We start from the raw sequence: 20,062 nt of genomic DNA, 5'->3' as shown, positions 1-20,062 counted from the left end.
AAATTGCTTCCAATATAGTGACAGAGCCCAAAGTACCCCCGACCTGTGACACGTGCTGACACCTGAAGCTCCAAGACAATTGGCCGAATTAAGGTCGGACAATGTTATAAGCGGTGCCCCTTAAATTCAGCCCCCCTTTTACTGTTAAAGTCTGTGAGATGCCAGTGTGTGCCCGGTATAGGGTCTCATGACATTTCCTACCCCCTCCACGTTTTATACATTGCACCTCTCCTCCCAGAATCCCCTTGGCAGACAATGGGTGCAGTAGTGGCCCCCGGGCAGCACTATATACATGACTGTCCATGTGTCAGATCCATTGTGTCCCCTGCATTGTCTCTCATTGTAGGGGACTTCAGGGTTCTTAGGGTTGATTCCAGGTGGCCCTCGTGCATCAGTGTCAGGCGGCCCTCGTGCACCAGTGTCAGGCCAGCCCTGTGCAGTGACTGCTCCCTCTGGAGCTGTTTGTTCTGGGCCAGGAGCCTGTGGGTGGGAGGGATCACGTGATCCCGAGGAGTCAGACTACTGAGGAAAAGTTTTCCCTGCAAGTCAGAAAAAGTTTGCAGAGATCAGGAGCAGCAGCAGAGAAGGGTCAGAGACCAGAGCACCTGCCCCGCCAGCTGTATGGGCACTGCCAGCCTCTGCTGCCTGGATGGCCACTGGGCAACCCTGGGGCTGTGACCTGGAATAAATCCTGCTGGCACTGGAGGGGACATGATCCTGGCGACCCTGCGGAGATCCCTGCACTGAGATTACTGGTGAGTCCTGCGGTGACATCTGAAGCCCAGTAGCAGTGGGCACAGCACCAGGACCAATAGAACCAGCAGATGTAGCAGGGCTGAGTTTGTCATTGCCTTTTTTACTATGCACAATACAGTAAGCTTACCTGGTGGCATCGCACAGTGACTGTGATCAATACCTGCATTTCAGATGTAGCAGAGCTGAGTTTGTTTTTGCCTTTTTATTCTGTGCACACAATGTCACCATAAGTTGAATACATCTAAGATGTAGCAGAGCTGAGTTAGCATTTCAGATGTAGCAGAGCTGAGTTTGTTTTTGCCTTTTTTTCTGTGCACACTGCAGTGTCACCATTGACTACATCTAAGATGTAGCAGAGCTGAGTTAGTCATTGACCAGTTTCTTTTCATATATGGTGTCACCATAAGCTGACTGTGATCAACACCTACATTTAAGATGTAGCAAAGCTGAGTTTGTCATTAGGTTTTTTTTTCCACCCACAAGATACAGTAAGTCTACCTGGTGTCACCATACGTTGACTGTGATCAAATCTACATTTCCGATGCAGCAGAGCTGAGTTTGTTATGATTTTTTTTTTGCGTATAATGCAGTACGTGATTTGACTGTCCGTAAAGCCCATATGTGAGATGTAGCAGAGCTGAGTTTGCCATTGACTGTTTTTTTCATGCTGATGTTGTCTATGCTCATCCCCTACAGTTCAGATGTAGTAGTGCTGAATTTGTCATGTCCGCTTTCTTCTGCTGTCACCGTGAATTGACTATGAGCAATACCTCTATTTCAGATGTAGCAGTGCTGAGTTTGTCTTTTGCCTGTAATACAGTAAATCTGTCAGGTACCTCAGTAAGTTTACTTGATCGACACTTCCATGTCACATGTAGCAGTGCTGAGTTTGTTATTGACCAGTTTCTTACATAATGCAGTAAGTGGGTAAGCAAACGTTCAATATACTCAACCCCCATTGCAGATTTAGCAGAGATGAGTTTGTCATTAACCAGTTTCTTTCATGCACCTGGTACCACCACGACTACGATCAACACCTACATTCCAGATGTAGCAGAGCTGAGTTGGTCATGTGTGTGTTTTTCATGCACAATGCGGTAAGTCTGCCTGGTATGTTGTGACTATGATGAACACTTACATTTCAGATGTAGCAGAGCTGAGTTGGCCATTTGGCTATATAAGTGTTAGGGTTGTTCCATTGATAGAGCCTTGTCACCCTGCTGTTCCCTCCTCCAGCAGCGGAGGGTCTGGAGCCCCCCACCCCCAGATCATCAGTAAGGGGGGGCTGCATTGTGTATGCCAATGATTCAGGGAGAACAAAGCAGTGCTGGACACACATTGAAATCGATGAGGGGCCTTTGTCTTTAGCGGACCCCTGTGGTGGCTGCAGAGAATTGTAGATCCATGGGGCTTGCGAAAGGGGGACTCAACGACAAATTCAGCTCTGCTAGCTAGCTAGATAGATAAGGGGACTCCTGTGATCAGGATTGGACTTTTTAAGATGCGTCTATCACTGTCAATCCTATGGAACCAAATCCTATACTGTGTATGTGAACAGATGTAGCAGAGCTGAGTTTGTACATAACTGAGCGAACTTTAGGTTTAGGTTTACTTGTTATCCTAGCAGGCGAATGACAAACTCAAAATTTTCACTTAGAACACTGTATATGCCCACATGTAGCAGAGCTGACTTTGTACACTTCTTTTTGCACAATTTAGTGAGTTCAGACAATACAGTAGGTTTACCTGCTGTCCTAATAACAGGCCAATGACAAACTCCTCTATGCTGTCTCTCCTCACAGACAGAACGCTGCATGCGTGCAGATGTAGCAGAGCTGGTTTTTACTTCCCTGTATAACTGTTTGAGTTCAGACATCGCAGTTGGTTTACTTGTTTTTACATCTTTTTGTCAATTAGAACACTGTATATGCCCACATGTAGCAGAGCTGACTTCGTTCTTGTCATTTTTGTGTATTACTTTGTTATACAGTAGGCTAAATTCCAGTCCTTACATTAGGAGAGTGACAAACTCAGCTCTGCTACATCTTTTAGAGCTGGAACATCGTAGCAGGGCTGATGTAGTTTTTGCATAACTAATACATTTCAGTTATCACAGCAGGTTCCTTGTTATCCTGATATCAAGCAAATGACAAACTCAGCCCAAGCACGTCTTTTTTGTCGATTAGAACGCTGAATGTGTATAGATGTAGCAGAGCTGACTTTGTATTTCTCACTTTTGTTCATATAACACAGTAGTGACATGCTGTCCTGTTATCAGGCAAATGACAAAGTCAACTCACCTACACCTTTTTGGAGATAGAACTCTGTATGCATGCAGATGTAGCAGAGCTGATTTTGTAGTGTTCCTATCTTATGTGCCTAACTGTGTGAATTTAGATAATACAGTGAATTGATCTTGTATCCCAATATCAGCCATTGACAAACTCAGCTCTGCTACATCTGTATGGCAAATGAGAACCCCGGCACAGGTGAGGCACTTGTTGCAAGGAATGTAGATGGAATTTCATATTTACGACCAATGGGCGAGGGCCGCAGCAGAACCTATATATTAACCCATGCGTCTAGTATAAAGGTCACCATGAATTTCTGAAGGTTGTAGATAATATGTATGTGCTGAGTGATCACATGTGGTGTATGTACATACATGATCCATGACGTGAACTACAGGTGCAGGAGGGTCCATGGGAAGCCATTGCTCAGGGTAGAAGCTTTAGTATATGGGATAATAGTGTTAGAAAAAGTGCTGATGTAGCAGAGCTGAGTTTGTTGCCCTTTGTCTGCTGATAGCTAAGTAATACGGCTTATTCGCCTGAAGTCACCTAGTCATATCAACATAAGTTGTGCCAAATGACAAACCCGACTCTACTACATATGGATGTGATGAAAGAATTGGCATTGAATTGTTCCTGCATCCTCACAATGTGCCAAATATCAAACTCAGATCTGCTACATCAGAATGTAAAATGAAAGAGGACCTCTCACCAACTCCATTCTTCAACCGGCGGCGCTCCACCGATTCCGGCGCAGTTGGAATTTTTTCTCTAGCCCCCACCATTCCTGAATAATCAGTTCTGTAAGTTTCAGCACCAATATGCTAATTAGGCCCTCTACTGTCAGGTGGGCTGGTCTTAGACTTTATACACCAGGACCGCCCACCTGCAGCAGAGAACCTAATAGCATATTGGGTGCAAAAACTAACCCCACTTGCTCAGGAATGGGGGGGGCTAGAGAAAAAATTCCAACTGTTCCATAATAAGCGCAATGGTGCTTATCGAAGGATGCAAAGGGTTGGAGTTGGTGGAAGGTCCCCTTTAAGGTAGATGGAGCAGAGCTGAATTTGTCATTTCACTCCTTGTGGCCACATTATTGGAACATCTGATAGTTCTGAGAGTTAAGTGTTCCCTGCCGTCTCTACACAGCCACAAATAACACATTGTTATATCACTGTACACTGTGCCAAATGACAAACTCGACCCTGCTACATCTGTATATAATGAAAATGTTTGGCTGGTATACAGAGGGAGCTGAAATTAAGTTGTGATTTAACTCTTTGGGGCCCCAGGGCTCGATCTTGTGATTTTTAGACACAAGGCATAAATAACGTCTTGTAATATCACTGTAAGTGTGCCAAATGACAAACTCAGCTCTAATTCATCTGCGTACAGTAAAATAAATTCTCTACAGATGTAGCAGTGTTGACGATGCAAAGTGTGTGCAAACTCTCATACTAGACTTCCTATAATACAACTTTGTATTAGGACTGTATCATGCCACATGACAAACTCAGCACTGCTATATCTGTAACCAAAACTGTAGAGAAAGCAGGGTTGGCATGGGATGAAATGTTGGCACTGCTGTGGAGTTAGTGGGTGAAAATACTGTAAGATGGAATGCAAGGATGGTAGGAGAATGGTGGTATGTTATACGCAGGAATGTTAGCAGCAGGCAGAGGTAGCGCCCTCTGTGACCATATGTTGATACGGCAGGTTACTCGGAGTAAGGAGTTTAAATGGCAGTAGATGGTCAGTGTATGAGGAATGATCCCAGCAGTAGATAGTCAGTGTATGAGGGATGATCCTGGCAGTAGATGGTCAGTGTATGAGGAATGATCCTGGCAGTAGATGGTCAGTGTATGAGGAATGATCCGGCAGTAGACGGTCAGTGTATAAGGAATGAACCGGCAGTAGATGGTCAGTGTATAAAGAATGATCCTGGCAGTAGATGGTCAGTGTATGAGGAATGATCCCGGCAGTAGATGGTCAGTGTATGAGGAATGATCCCGGCAGTAGATGGTCAGTGTATGAGGAATGATCCCGGCAGTAGATGGTCAGTGTATGAGGAATGATCATGGCAGTAGATGGTCAGTGTATAAGGAATGATCCTGGCAGTAGATGGTCAGTGTATGAGGAATGATCCCGGCAGTAGATGGTCAGTGTATGAGGAATGATCCTGGCAGTAGATGGTCAGTGTATGAGGAATGATCCCAGCAATAAATGGTCAGTGTATAAGGAATGATCCTGGCAGTAGATGGTCAGTGTATAAGGAATGATCCTGGCAGTAGATGGTCAGTGTATGAGGAATGATCCCGGCAGTAGATGGTCAGTGTAGGAGGAATGATCCCAGCAGTAGATGGTCAGTGTATGAGGAATGATCCTGGCAGTAGATGGTCAGTGTATGAAGAATAATCCTGGCAGTAGATGGTCAGTGTATGAGGAATGATCCCGGCAGTAGATGGTCAGTGTATGAGGAATGATCCTGGCAGTAGATGGTCAGTGTATGAGGAATGATCCCGGCAATAGATGGTCAGTGTATGAGGAATGATCCCGGCAGTAGATGGTCAGTGTATGAGGAATGATCCTGGCAGTAGATGGTCAGTGTATGAGGAATGATCCCGGCAATAGATGGTCAGTGTATGAGGAATGATCCCGGCAGTAGATGGTCAGTGTATGAAGAATAATCCTGGCAGTAGATGGTCAGTGTATGAGGAATGATCCCGGCAGTAGATGGTCAGTGTATGAGGAATGATCCTGGCAGTAGATGGTCAGTGTATGAGGAATGATCCCGGCAATAGATGGTCAGTGTATGAGGAATGATCCCGGCAGTAGATGGTCAGTGTATGAGGAATGATCCCGGCAATAGATGGTCAGTGTATGAGGAATGATCCCGGCAGTAGATGGTCAGTGTATGAGGAATGATCCTGGCAGTAGATGGTCAGTGTATGAGGAATGATCCCGGCAGTAGATGGAATGATAGGAAAGATAGGAATGATTATATACCCGCGTCCCGTGTTATATTTTGCATTCTTGAGCTTATGTAACTTTACTTGGTAACACAAGACATAATAAGACACAAAATCTTTCTTCTCGTCCTGTTTGCTGACAACATGTGATCCCGCCTGGAGGAAAAAGCTTTTTAATGTACGTTTTGAAAGCTTTGACATGAAACCCCCTCCCATATTCCTTTCATTCCTATATTGAGGATGAGCCAGGAGAAGGTGATGAATGACGCCACGGACCATAATGACGGCAGGTGGAGGGGAGTAGAGAATAGTCATTTGTCTCCATTCACACCTGACCTTCCTGTTCTGCACTGGATGACTAATACTTATGTCTTTCACATATAAGGACCAAGTGTTAGGGAACTGAGTACATATAGTCCTGGCCATAAGTGCTGCCATTCCTGACATTTTTTCCAGAAAATGAAATATTTCTCTTAGAGAATGATTGCAATTTCATTATACATGTCTTTATTTCCTTTGTGTGTATAGAAATACTTCATTCTCTGGAAAAATTTTTAGGGGTGCCTATTAGAGATGAGCGAACACTGTTCGGATCAGCCGATCCGAACAGCACGCACCCATAGAAATGAATGGAAGCACCTGTGACGCCGGCTGGCCGCCAGCAAGGTCAGCGTCACAGGTGCTTCCATTCATTTCTATGGGTGCGTGCTGTTCGCATCGGCTGATCCGAACAGTGTTCGCTCATCTCTAGTGAACAGTAAAATATTCGATATTCGTTTCGAATAGCCGCCCAATATTCGACTATTCAAACGAATATCGAACCCCATTATAGTCTATGGGGAAAAATGCTCGCTACAGGGGATCCCATCATTTGACTCAGGAGAGTCACCAAGTCCACTATGACACCCCAGGAAATGTTGCCAACACCCTGGAATGTAACTGGGACAGCAGGGCAAGCATGTCTGGGGGCATCAAGTACCTTTATTATGTCGGGATCCCCTGTCAGCTGGCGATGTGCGGGAGCTGACTTTTTCCCATAGGAATGCATTGACCAGCATTGATTGGCCGAATGCCATACAGAGTACAGCATTCGGCCAATCAACGCTGGTTCTGCCGGAGGCTCATCTGTGAGGAGGCGGAATCTAAGATCGGCCCAGAATGGAGACTGCTGTGGACCGCTCTTAGACTTCGCCTCCACTGCTATAGCATTCAGCCGATCAACGCTGGTCAATGCATTCCTATGCCGAGATGTAGCAGTGCTGGCACTGCTACACTGGAGATTTAGCAGAGCTGAGTGTGCGCTGAACCCTGCTGCACACTCAGCTCTGCTACATCGGACACTGCTACATCGGGCCATGTGCTCAGCTGGGATACTCTGGAGATGCAGCCAAACAGAGTGCACGCCCAGCACTGCTACATTGGCTGCATCTCCGGAGTAGCCAAGCTGAGTGCACGGCCCGATGTAGCAGTGCTGAGTGTGCAGCAGAGTTCAGCACTGCTACATCTGAGATCGGACCACAATGGAAACTGCTGTGGACGGATCCTAGACTCCACCTCCTCCGGCAGAACCAGCGTTGATTGGATGAATGCTGTACTCTGTATGGCATTCGGCCAATCAACGCTGGTCAATGCATTCCTATGGGAAAAAGTCAGCTCGCGCATATCGCAAGCTGACAGGGATCCCACCAGATAGAGCCCCAAAGAGCTGGGTGAGTGACATTCCCACTTAAATAAAGGTAATCCCTAGCTAACCCTGCCTGTACATCTGTCCCTGTCTCACAGTCACATAGTTCACAGTCCCAAATTAATCGAATGTTAAATCCACCATTCGCCTAAATCAGAGGTCAACTGATTTCGGCTGCCAATTCCTTTTTCTGATTTTTTTTCGATGCCTCTGTTGTCGTAGTTCCTGTCCCACCTCCCCTGCGCAGTTATTGGTGCAAAAAAAGCGCCGGGGAAGGTGGGAGGGGATACAAATTTTTATGGCGTTCGCCTCGTGGTATTCGATTGGAATCGAATACCTCAAACCAGGGCCGGCTCCAGGTTTTTATGGGCCCTTGGGCGACAGAGCCTCAGTGGGCCCCCTTGTAAAGGAGGTGGGGGAGTCGAGACACTGTGCGTTGCAGATGAAGCGAGTGATGTCATGCAGGAGTGTGGCGTCACCAACGCCATACCTCCCAATCTTTTAAAGAGTAGAAAGAGGGGCAAAATGGGGTTCTGCGCGCTGCTGCAAATTTATCTCCACCCACTTTTATGTTGATTCCACCAATTCTCATTCATTTATCATGTGCTCCCACACAGTATAATCCTCCTACAGTCACCCGTAAATTATATGCCCCCCCTCCATCTCTCCCCCAGTTTCATATACACCCTTCCTCTCAGCGCCGCACCTCCCATGAGGCGACCTGAAGCGAGCGCTTCAGGCGGCGCTATGTCAGGGCCCCAGGGAGGGCGGCATTTTTGATTACCTAAGCCAGTCCAGGACAAGCTGTCCTGGACTGACTTAGCACCGAGCGGTGGTTTGGGGAGACCACTGGAGCAGCGCTGCTCCAGCAGCCTCCCCTCACGCTCAGGCAGAGAGCAGGTCCTCTCTGTGCCTGCTCTCTGCCTGCGAACGCCGCTAAGCCACGCCCCTTCGCCTAGCCCCGCCCCCTCTGCTCCGCCCCCTCCTCCCGGAGGGGGGGGGCGGCTTTCTGTCGTTTGCCTCGGGCGGCGAAAGGGGAAGGTTCACCCCTGCTTCCTCTGCCCCCAGTTTCATGTCCCCCCTCCATCTCTGTCCCCAGTTTCATCACGTTCTCCCCCTTCATCTGCCCACAGTTTCATGTCCCCCGTCTCTGCCCCAGTGTTATGCCGTTCCCCCCCTCCCCTTCATTTGCCCCTTCAGTTTCATTGGGCCCCCTCCATCTCTGTCCCCAGTGTCATGCCGTTCTCTCCCCACCCCCTCCATCTGCCCCAGTGTCATGCTGTTCTCCCCTCCTCCATCTGCCCCAGTGTCATGCTGTTCCCCCCTCCCCTTCATTTGCCCCCCAGTTTCTTTGGGCCCCCTCCATCTCTGTCCCCAGTGTCATGCCGTTCTCTCCCCACCCCCTTCATCTGCCCCAGTGTCATGCCGTTCCCCCCCCTCCCCTTCATTTGCCCCCCAGTTTCATGGGCCCCCTTCATTATGTTTCACCTTAATATGTAATACAAAACAAACACTTACACTCACCTTCTATCACTCACCTTCCCTCGTTCCCCCGATGCTCCTCTCTCCAGTCACATACGCGATGCAGGAGCTGTGAGATCAGCTCCTGCTTAGCTCCGGCCCGGCTTGCGTGTGTAAGCGTGATGTGATGACGTCATCACACCTACACACGCAAGCCGGGCCGGAGCTTTAAAGCAGGAGCTGATCTCACAGCTCCTGCATCGCGTATGTATTCCAGCTCATCGGCGGACGGACGCCGATGAGCTGAAATTGTGACAGGCAAGTGCCGGGGGGCCCCCAGAGGCTCTGTGGGCCCCGGCACTTGCCCGACTATGCCGTGCGCTGACGCCGGCCCTGCCTCAAACGGCCTGATATTCGATCGAATATGTATTCGATCGAACGGTGTTCACTCATCTCTAGTGCCTATATTTATGGCCATGACAGTACATTACATGACTTATCCTGAGTTACATCCTGTATTATACTCCAGAGCTGCGCTCACTATTCTGCTGGTGCAGTCACTGTGTACATACATTACATTACTTATCCTGTATTATACTCCAGAGCTGCGCTCACTATTCTGCTGGTGCAGTCACTGTGTACATACATTACATTACTTATCCTGTATTATACTCCAGAGCTGCGCTCACTATTCTGCTGGTACAGTCACTGTGTACATACATTACATTACTTATCCTGTATTATACCCCAGAGCTGCGCTCACTATTCTGCTGGTACAGTCACTGTGTACATACATTACATTACTTATCCTATATTATACTCCAGAGCTGCGCTCACGATTCTGCTGGTACAGTCACTGTGTACATACATTACATTAATTATCCTTTATTATACTCCAGAGCTGCATTCACTATTCTGCTGGTACAGTCACTGTGTACATACATTACATTACTTATCCTGTATTATACTCCAGAGCTGCGCTCACTATTCTGCTGGTACAGTCACTGTGTACATACATTACATTACTTATCCTGTATTATACTCCAGAGCTGCGCTCACTATTCTGCTGGTGCAGTCACTGTGTACATACATTACTTATCCTGTATTATACTCCAGAGCTGCGCTCACTATTCTGCTGGTGCAGTCACTGTGTACATACATTACATTACTTATCCTGTATTATACTCCAGAGCTGCGCTCACTATTCTGCTGGTACAGTCACTGTGTACATACATTACATTACTTATCCTGTATTGTACTCCAAAGCTGCACTCACTATTCTGCTGGTACAGTCACTGTGTACATACATTACATTACTTATCCTGTATCATACTCCAGAGCTGCGCTCACTATTCTGCTGGTACAGTCACTGTGTACATACATTACATTACTTATCCTGTATTATACTCCAGAGCTGCGCTCACTATTCTGCTGGTGCAGTCACTGTGTACATACATTACATTACTTATCCTGTATTATACTCCAGAGCTGCGCTCACTATTCTGCTGGTACAGTCACTGTGTACATACATTACATTACTTATCCTGTATTATACCCCAGAGCTGCGCTCACTATTCTGCTGGTACAGTCACTGTGTACATACATTACATTACTTATCCTATATTATACTCCAGAGCTGCGCTCACGATTCTGCTGGTACAGTCACTGTGTACATACATTACATTAATTATCCTTTATTATACTCCAGAGCTGCATTCACTATTCTGCTGGTGCAGTCACTGTGTACATACATTACATTACTTATCCTGTATTATACTCCAGAGCTGCGCTCACTATTCTGCTGGTACAGTCACTGTGTACATACATTACATTACTTATCCTGTATTATACTCCAGAGCTGCGCTCACTATTCTGCTGGTGCAGTCACTGTGTACATACATTACATTACTTATCCTGTATTATACTCCAGAGCTGCGCTCACTATTCTGCTGGTGCAGTCACTGTGTACATACATTACATTACTTATCTTGTATTATACTCCAGAGCTGCGCTCACTATTCTGCTGGTGCAGTCACTGTGTACATACATTACATTACTTATCCTGTATTATACTCCAGAGCTGCGCTCACTATTCTGCTGGTGCAGTCACTGTGTACATACATTACATTACTTATCTTGTATTATACTCCAAAGCTGCGCTCACTATTCTGCTGGTGCAGTCACTGTGTACATACATTACATTACTTATCTTGTATTATACTCCAGAGCTGCGCTCACTATTCTGCTGGTGCAGTCACTGTGTACATACATTACATTACTTATCCTGTACTGATCCTGAGTTACATCCTGTATTATACTCCAGAGCTGCGCTCACTATTCTGCTGGTGCAGTCACTGTGTACATAGATTACATTACTTATCCTGTATTATACTCCAGAGCTGCGCTCACTATTCTGCTGGTGCAGTCACTGTGTACATACATTACATTACTTATCCTGTATTATACTCCAGAGCTGTGCTCACTATTCTGATGGTACAGTCACTGTGTACATACATTACATTACTTATCCTGTATTATACTCCAGAGCTGCGCTCACTATTCTGCTGGTGCAGTCACTGTGTACATAGATTACATTACTTATCCTGTATTATACTCCAGAGCTGCGCTCACTATTCTGCTGGTGCAGTCACTGTGTACATAGATTACATTACTTATCCTGTATTATACTCCAGAGCTGCGCTCACTATTCTGCTGGTGCAGTCACTGTGTACATACATTACATTACTTATCCTGTATTATACTCCAGCGCTGCGCTCACTATTCTGCTGGTGCAGTCACTGTGTACATACATTACATTACTTATCCTGTATTGTACTCCAAAGCTGCGCTCACTATTCTGCTGGTGCAGTCACTGTCCTGTGTGATATATCAGTCTGGGTATATATAATAGTGCTACCACTGCACGCTCCACTTGGTATGGCCATGCAGTACCTGAAAATCTCAATCAATGCCAATAGGGTATGGTGATTTCTTTTTGTTGGTCCCAACTTATTATCCCAGTTGGACCCCACAAATTGGACATTGATGGTATCCTCATGGTGTATTCACTCTACCTGCACTCTAATAGCTTGGAAAAGTAGGTCACCCATTGTTGTTTCTCTCTTAGCTCCAGTATCTTAAACTTTCTACTCTTAAATAACGTCCAAAATTCCTGATCCTTAAAGGGAGTCTGTCATCAGAACCAAGTTTATCAAACAGACCCACGTATAGATAGGTTAGGGTCACCTGAATCAGACGGAGTTTTCCTTTTGTGGATCGGCACATCCGTTGTCAAGATATCGCTGTTTTTGTCATATGCAAATGAGGTCATTGGAACAATGGCAGCGCCCTTGCTGCTCATTTGCACAGTGACAAAAATAGCGATATCTCGGCAACGGAGGCAGTGATTCACAAGGGGAAAACAGTGTTTGATTCGGGTGACCCTGAGCTATCTATCTGCAGTGCTGGATGATATGCTGGGGTCTGGTGACACACACCCTTTAAGAGGTTAAACTATAACCTTAAGTAGCTTGTTCTTGTACACTTTCATGGTCAGTGGTGATATTTTCCCTCAATCCCTAAGTAATCCCTAGTTCAAGGACTTTGTCTATAGGTGTGACCTTAAAGCTATCGGTTCCACCTTGTCAGATTTCAAAGGAGAACCCCGCACGCCCTGTCTCCTTCCCGCTGAAAGGTCGTCACGGTGTTAAAACTTTTCTTCCCCCTGCGGCGGCCTGATTTACCTGTAGTCTTCTTAAAGGGCCAGTCTGTCATCCAGTCTTCCCTGTGGCGTGCTGCCCCCTCCTCGCCGCAGTGCTGCCGCTGAATACCTTGTGCAGGGTGCGTGGCGTTCACACACAACCTAATATACTAAAACTTTATTTATCAGGGGCTAGAGAAGGGGCATTGTCGGCCATTGTGAGGACCATTCTGCTTCGCTCCAGCAGTCAATGGCAGAAGCTTTGGATTTTCGGCTTTTTGTGCCGAATAGACTCTTTGTGCGAGTTTTCTTGTTTGCAGAGTCGCCTTTCTGTCAATCAATCTCCCGGCACCTTTTATACTTTTTCCTTTGTTGCAGTGTATATCATTATCAAGTCTATTTGTGGTGTTGTTTGGGCGTCTTATCACTTGGGGTGGGGGGAGAGGTGGCGAGAAAAAGCAGATGGAAGAAAATAAAAAAGCCCCATCACAGTAACACAACAATGAGGTCTAACAGGGAGCCTTAAAACCGCTATACGTCAGGGAGTAACTCCTTAAAGGGACCCTATTCGGGCCTATGGACGTTATGATTGGACTTTGCAAGAGTGTCTCCTGTTCTGGAGGACTCGAGATGACCATATAGTACTTTGTCAGATTCATATGAATGCCCCTTGTGTAATACTACATCTCCCCTGTAGTGGCCACTGCAGTCGATGTGAAGCTTCCCCCTGGAGTGTGGCAGGATCGGGACCTGGGACCACCAATTGAATAGCCTCATTCTGACTGGTCAACCCCTTTAATATAACGTTATTATTGGCATTGGTCCCTTTAAATTCAGAGGATTGACATCTTACCAATTTAAAGGTAATTTCTGGGTTAAAATATTGATGACTCCTAAAGATAGGTTATCAATATCAGATTGATCAGGTCTGACACCTTGCACCCCCATCAATCAGCTGCTTATACACACAGAATGGAGTAGGAAGCAGACAGCGCTGTTCTCTGTGTAGTGGCCAGACCAGGTACTGCAGATCAGTTCCCATTTAGTTGATTAGGAGGACCTAAGTAACAGTGAGCTGGTTCAGACTCTACACATAAAGGACAGTGAAGCTGGAGCAGTACACCGCGGCTTCAGTGCGCATGCGCCAGACCTTGTACGCATGCGCGGTGAAGCTGATGCGTACTTCCAGCTTCACCGAATATCTGCACAGGTTCTCGTAGTACTAGAGATAAGTCCAATATGACTTATCGGACTAAGGTAAGTAGAAAGATGTGGACATGGACCACTTTACAAGCATGGTCCATAAGAGGGTGGTCTAGTGCCGAAATTGACGTGGCAGGTTCCTTTTAAAGGACTCAAGACTGGAGCTGTGCTGATACAACAGATAGGTCAAGAAGACTCCGTTACCCCCTAATACTTATATAAACCCCCTTCTATTAGAGTATGGTTTAAGATGAGACACAGCAGAAAGGCGGATCTGTATTTGGAATTGTAGTCCTCGGGTAAACAAGTAAAAGTACAAGTCCCTAAAGGGCACACACCCTGCTCATATAGGCCTTTCATGTCACAGTCCCTGAGAAATAGTCACGTCAAGTCAGCGTCGCACCTCCCATGAGGCGACCTGAAGCGACCGCTTCAGGTGGCGCTATGCCAGGGCCTCGGGAGGGCGGCATTTTTGCTGACCTAAGCCAGTCCAGGACAAGCTGTCCTGGACTGGCTTAGCATCACCGTGTCTGCAGCCCGATACGGGAAGCGAGCGGTGTATTGGGGTGGCCCTACTGGACGCAGCGCTGCTCCAGCGGCCTCCCCTCACACATAGGCAGAGAGCAGGTCCTCTCCCTGCCTGCTCTCTGCCTGCAAACGCCACTCAGCCCCACCCCCTTTCTTGTGACCCCGCCCCCTCAGCTCTGCGCCCTCCTTGGGGGGGGGGGGCGGCTTTCTGACGTCTGCTTCAGGTTCACCCCTGCGTCAAGTCTGCACATTCCTGACTGCAGGAGACACATTATGTCTAGTTGTCCCTTGGTGTCTTTTCTTCAAAAAAATGCCCCCTTTTACATAAAAAAAAAAGCCAAATATTTTTGTATGGCATAAACTTAAAGCTTGTCTATCCATTAGTTCCTTATACATTAACATCGATAGTTTATCTGTCTGCAAAGAATCAGCTTCACCTGTTCGATACGTGAGCAAAAAGAAATTGGGTCAAAAATAAATCCCAAAATATTTTCAAAAATGTAAAAAAAAAAATGTGAGAATTTTTCAAACACTATCTGCAAAAATATTGTTAAAATAACTCAAAAAATATTTATATTATAATAAATATAATTATGTTAATAAAAATATTTAATTTTTTTTTTTTTGCTAAGCCATAATTTAAAAAAAATCTTCAAAAATAACGTTAAACATACTATCTGAAATATCTCTGAAACTAATGGAAGGACATGATCTAAAAATATTTCCAAAGTATTTTCCAAAATGTCATTAAAAAGATATCCAAAAATAATTCCAAAAATATCCTCAAACCGTTTACCAAAAATCATTCCAAAAATAATGTCCTATTTCCAAAGTTTCTACAAAATTATATTAGAATAAATTCAACTAAAATTCTTTCAAAAATAGTTTACAAAAAAAATCAAAATAATCAAAATTTCCAAAAATAATAATAAAAAAAATCATCAAAAATATAGATTTACACCAATAGTCACTTTTAGGGATGAGCGAGTAGTATTCGATTGAATACTACGATATTCGAAATACTCGTACTCGATCGAGTACCACTCGCTATTCGAATGGAAAAATTTGATGCAGAACCAGTATTGATTGGCCGAATGCTATACAGTCGGCCAATCAACGCTGGTTCTTCTCCTACCTTTAGAAGTCTTCTCCGTGCAGCGTCCCCGCTGCGTCTTCCGGCTCTTCATTCACTCTGCCAGGCATCGGGCCTGGGCAGAGCCGACTGCGCATGTCCGCTTGTAGTGCGTGCATGCGCAGTCAGCTCTGCCCAGGCCCGATGCCTGGCAGAGTGAATTCAGAGCCGGGAGACGCCGCGGGGACGCTGCATGGAGAAGACTTCTCGGAGGATCCAGCCCGACTCTCACTCGTGGACTTGGTAAGTATAATTTGATCGAACATTGCCTACCCCTGAAACGAGCATTTCCCCCCATAGACTATAATAGGGTTCGATAGTAGTCGAATATTGAGGGGCTACTCGAAACGAATATCGAACCTCAAACATTTTACTGTTCGCTCATCTCTAATCACTTTCTAATCTATAAGAAGAATTTATGAGGCCTACTAGAAAAACTATCCTGGCCAGAGATGACCTATAGTCAATGCGCAACCTGTTAGGGCCAAAGTTCAAAAAGTTGCGAAGTGCGAAAATGGCTAAATTTACCTTTCCTGCTAACGGAAACAAAGCAACGCCTCGGTTGGAAATAGTGGATGCTAAGAAAATATTCTACTTCCCTTTATTAAACCCTCTCATGCCAAACTCTACTTTTCCATCGCTTCAAAGGTCCCGAAATACACCCTCCCGGCCCTGGAACTCCGCTGACTTTTTAATGATTCCATTAATGCCAAAAATATACAACACGTGGAGACGTCGCCTCAAAGATTTTGAGTATTTTTCCATTTAGGAGAGCTCGACTTAGTAAAAATGGGTTTTATAGAGGTTGTTATTTTTTCTCAAGAGGGGCCTTGGGGTAACGCAAGCAGGCCCATGACCAGTAGGGGCCCATATCTCCTCCGTTAGATAAGTTCTGCTGAAATTCAGTGTGTGGTCCTAATCCATGTGTGCCATGACTATAGTGGTTGGTAAGAGCCTCATGACCTTTATTGCTCGGGGGCCGGACAGTCCCGATTTTAGAAAAAAGTTCTTAAAAACAGCAATATCTCGGTAATAAAGGGGGCGGGGCAACACTGATTCAGGTGAACCTAACCTATCTATGTGCGCGGATAGGTTGATAGGCCAGACTCACCTTTAAGTGGAGTTCCCCTTTAAATGCTACTATTTTTGCAGGATCGTTTACATACTAGGGAGAGGCATGTGACTCATCACAGGGAGTCGGAACGTGTTACCTCAGAGCACATGTACTCGGCTGTGCCACATTTGTGCCTCAGGGATGGATTTCCACATCTTAGGTAACAGCTCGACCTGTCTCCCCAAAAACCTTTGTTCTCTAACTAAAGCATTGTTCGGTTCCTTGGCTGCTAATCCGATCCACGGTCGGAAGTCGGCCAAAAATGTATATTACCGCATTGTTGTGTAGGGCAGGCAAACGGCTCACTTATTTTTCCACTTATTTCAATTGTTGTTGACAAAAATTGAATGTTTCAGACTCCGACACCTCAAATGATTGGACATTGATAGAACAATCCACAGCTAGAACATAGGGAGGATAACAGCAGCGGAGGAGGGAGCTGATCTTGTAGAAGGCAGTGACCTATGTTCTTATAAGGTCATAGTTTACAGGGAATAGAACAATAGAAGGCAGGAACGCAGGCAGCGATGAAGATGGTGTCATTACAGTTGTGGGAATTATGACAGCAGTAGATGAGGAGTGCGCTGATCTTGTAGGTGGTAGTGACCTGTCCACCGATGTGATTATGTAGGTTAAGACTCCATCACTGCTAGGTGAGAACTTTATGAAGTTGGTAAGGATTTAGCAATTTATAATTATATATATATATATATATATATATATATATACCCGAGTATAAGCCGACCCGAATATAAGCCGAGGCCCCTAAAGGGCAAACTCAAACTAGCCATTTCTAAATCAGATCATTGAATGGTTACAGCAGCAGAAGAAGAGTAAGTTGATTTTGTGGCGGTAACCTATGTTTTATAAGATCATTTTGGTGAACTTTTGTTTGGATAGTATGATAAGAGACATGAACATTGGCACAGAGTGGGCAAACTCAAACTAGCCCTTTCTAAATCAGATCATCGAATGGTTACAGCAGCAGCAGAAGAGTAAGTTGACTTTGTGGCTGTCATCTATGTTTTATAAGATTATTTTGGTGAGGTTTTTTTTAATAGTATGATAAGAGACAAGAACATTGGCATAGAGTGGGCAAACTAGCCCTTACCAAATCAGATCAATGAGTGGTTACGGCAGCAGAAGAAGAGTATACTGATCTTATGGGAGAAAGTGACCAATTATAGGACTATAAAAGACAGGAGCAGTGTTGTAGAGTGGTCCGCAGAAGAATAACCTATAGGGTTGAGCGATCGGGATTGGAAAAGATCGGTTTCCGATTGGCAATCGAGCAAATTTCACGATCGGGATCGGCTGGAAAATGATTGGAAATTGGATTATGAAATCTCAAGAGTGGCTCAACCCTAAAAGTGACTTTTCCTATAGAGAAGCATTGACTAGGATTGAGCGATCGGGATCTGAAAAGATCGGATCCCGATCGGCGATTGAGCAAATTTCACGATCGGGATCGGCTGGAAAATGATTGGAAATCGGATTTTAAAATTGATCCTGAACTCTCAAGATCGGCTCAACCCTAATAACCTATAAGCATCTAGATCAAGGAGACTTAGATAACAATAGAAGAAGAGTGTGTTGATCTTACAGCAAGCAGTGACCTGTCTATTCATATGCTGAGGAAAACAAAATACATGTAGGTTCTATAGGTAATGGGGAAGGCTACAGCAGCAGGTGAAGAGTGTGTAGATTTTATGGAAAGCAGTGACCTATGAGATTATTGTTGTAAGGTTTTGTGTATATTGGACTGCATGACTTTCTGTCTGGACTATCTGACTTTGCAGCTCTAGAGCAAGCAGATTATTGGAATGATGACAGCAGCAGGGGAGGAGTGTGTTGATTCTATGAGAGACCCGATCACTTAGATATGATCACACCAGGGGTGTACGCAGGATTTTATAGAAGGAAGGTATTCTCGGGATGAAGAGGAGCGGTAGCCTTATTGAAGGGGGTAGATGGTTGGCTCTGAAGCAGAAAGTGGTCATATGATGGGGATTGTTTCTGCCCCTTAGTGCCCCCACCACAGTATAATGTTCTCCTTATTGTTCCCTACAGAGTATGTTATCCCCTAAGTGCCCCCCACATAATATAATGTCTCCAGGTCCCACACAGTATAATGTCCTCATATCCCAAACCGTATAATGTCATTACCTCTAGCCCACAACGTATGTGGTCCGAGGAGTGAGCAGTGAGTACAACTGTCAGTACTCACCTCTCTTAGCACTCTAATGGAGCACTCTTTGGTTACCAGGAACCAGGTCATGAGAATGGCGACCAGCCAGAATTAACAAGGGGGCAGTTTTAACCATGGTTCCTGGTTAAGAACTCCAACGTCCCATAAAACGAATGCAATACAATATTACAAAATTTTAGCAAAACCCTTGCCAGGCTTCAATTCACAACACGCTCGACACATGTAGCCTACTATTTCATGACATAATATTGTAAAATCATGTTGTATTGAAAAGCTTGTCATCCCTTGATAAACCTATATGGACATGTCCAAGCAAGAGGAAAAGGTAAAGAAGGACACATCCATATGTGGTTATATAGTCACATAGCTAATGGAAGGGATAAAGTGTTCAGTAAAAGATAAATGAAGATAAGAGCTCCATGGATCAAGAACATGGTGAGAGGGGGTACGGTATTATTTTACCCTTGAAGAGAAGGACATTTATCACAGCATCTTCTTCTACTATATTAGATGACTTTACAATAGTTTCACTCCAAACAGATAAAACACATAAGTTAAAATACTTCAATAACATGCTCATGTTCTAACCTCGATGAATGACGTCGCTACGCGTGGGCTCTTACACCCACGTGGAGTTGTAGGAGCATCATGTAGCATATGGCCACATTTGACTTAAAAATATTATTTATTTTACCTTTGGTATTGCCTAATTCCACCTTTTATTCAGGTTTTTTAAATATATTTTGCTTATTATTCAAAATTAATTTTGTCACATATGGATACACTGTAGCAAAACTGTAAAGCGTGACCTTTCGGATAACTTTTCATGTAATGCTGCCATCTGTATATATGAGGTAGAATGCTATTTTCAGCCATTCTATAACTTGTGTTCCGATTTTTTTTTTTTTTTTTAGTAGTTTTCTCCTCCTTTTGTCTAAATCAAAGTTGTCCCTGAGTTAGCTGGTAGAGACTAGCTGCTATGATATCTCCCGTAGACATGGAAAAGGCAGGGGAT

At 45.0% G+C, this 20,062-nt stretch overlaps 1 protein-coding gene across 1 annotated transcript in view; it reads left to right on the top strand.

Moving 5' to 3' along the window:
- The first annotated feature begins 535 nt into the window (after nucleotides 1-535).
- Nucleotides 536-20,062, top strand: part of PRSS23 (serine protease 23) — a 43,675-nt gene continuing 24,148 nt past the window's right edge. The window contains exon 1 of the mRNA XM_075266221.1: nucleotides 536-755. The gene's annotated coding sequence lies outside the window, so the exon portion shown is untranslated. The remainder of the gene's footprint in view (nucleotides 756-20,062) is intronic.

Source organism: Leptodactylus fuscus, chromosome 2 (genome assembly GCF_031893055.1).
Source record: "Leptodactylus fuscus isolate aLepFus1 chromosome 2, aLepFus1.hap2, whole genome shotgun sequence".
NCBI lineage: Eukaryota > Metazoa > Chordata > Amphibia > Anura > Leptodactylidae > Leptodactylus > Leptodactylus fuscus.
Note: the sequence above shows the minus strand (reverse complement) of the source record. Positions and strands in the feature narration are given on the sequence as shown.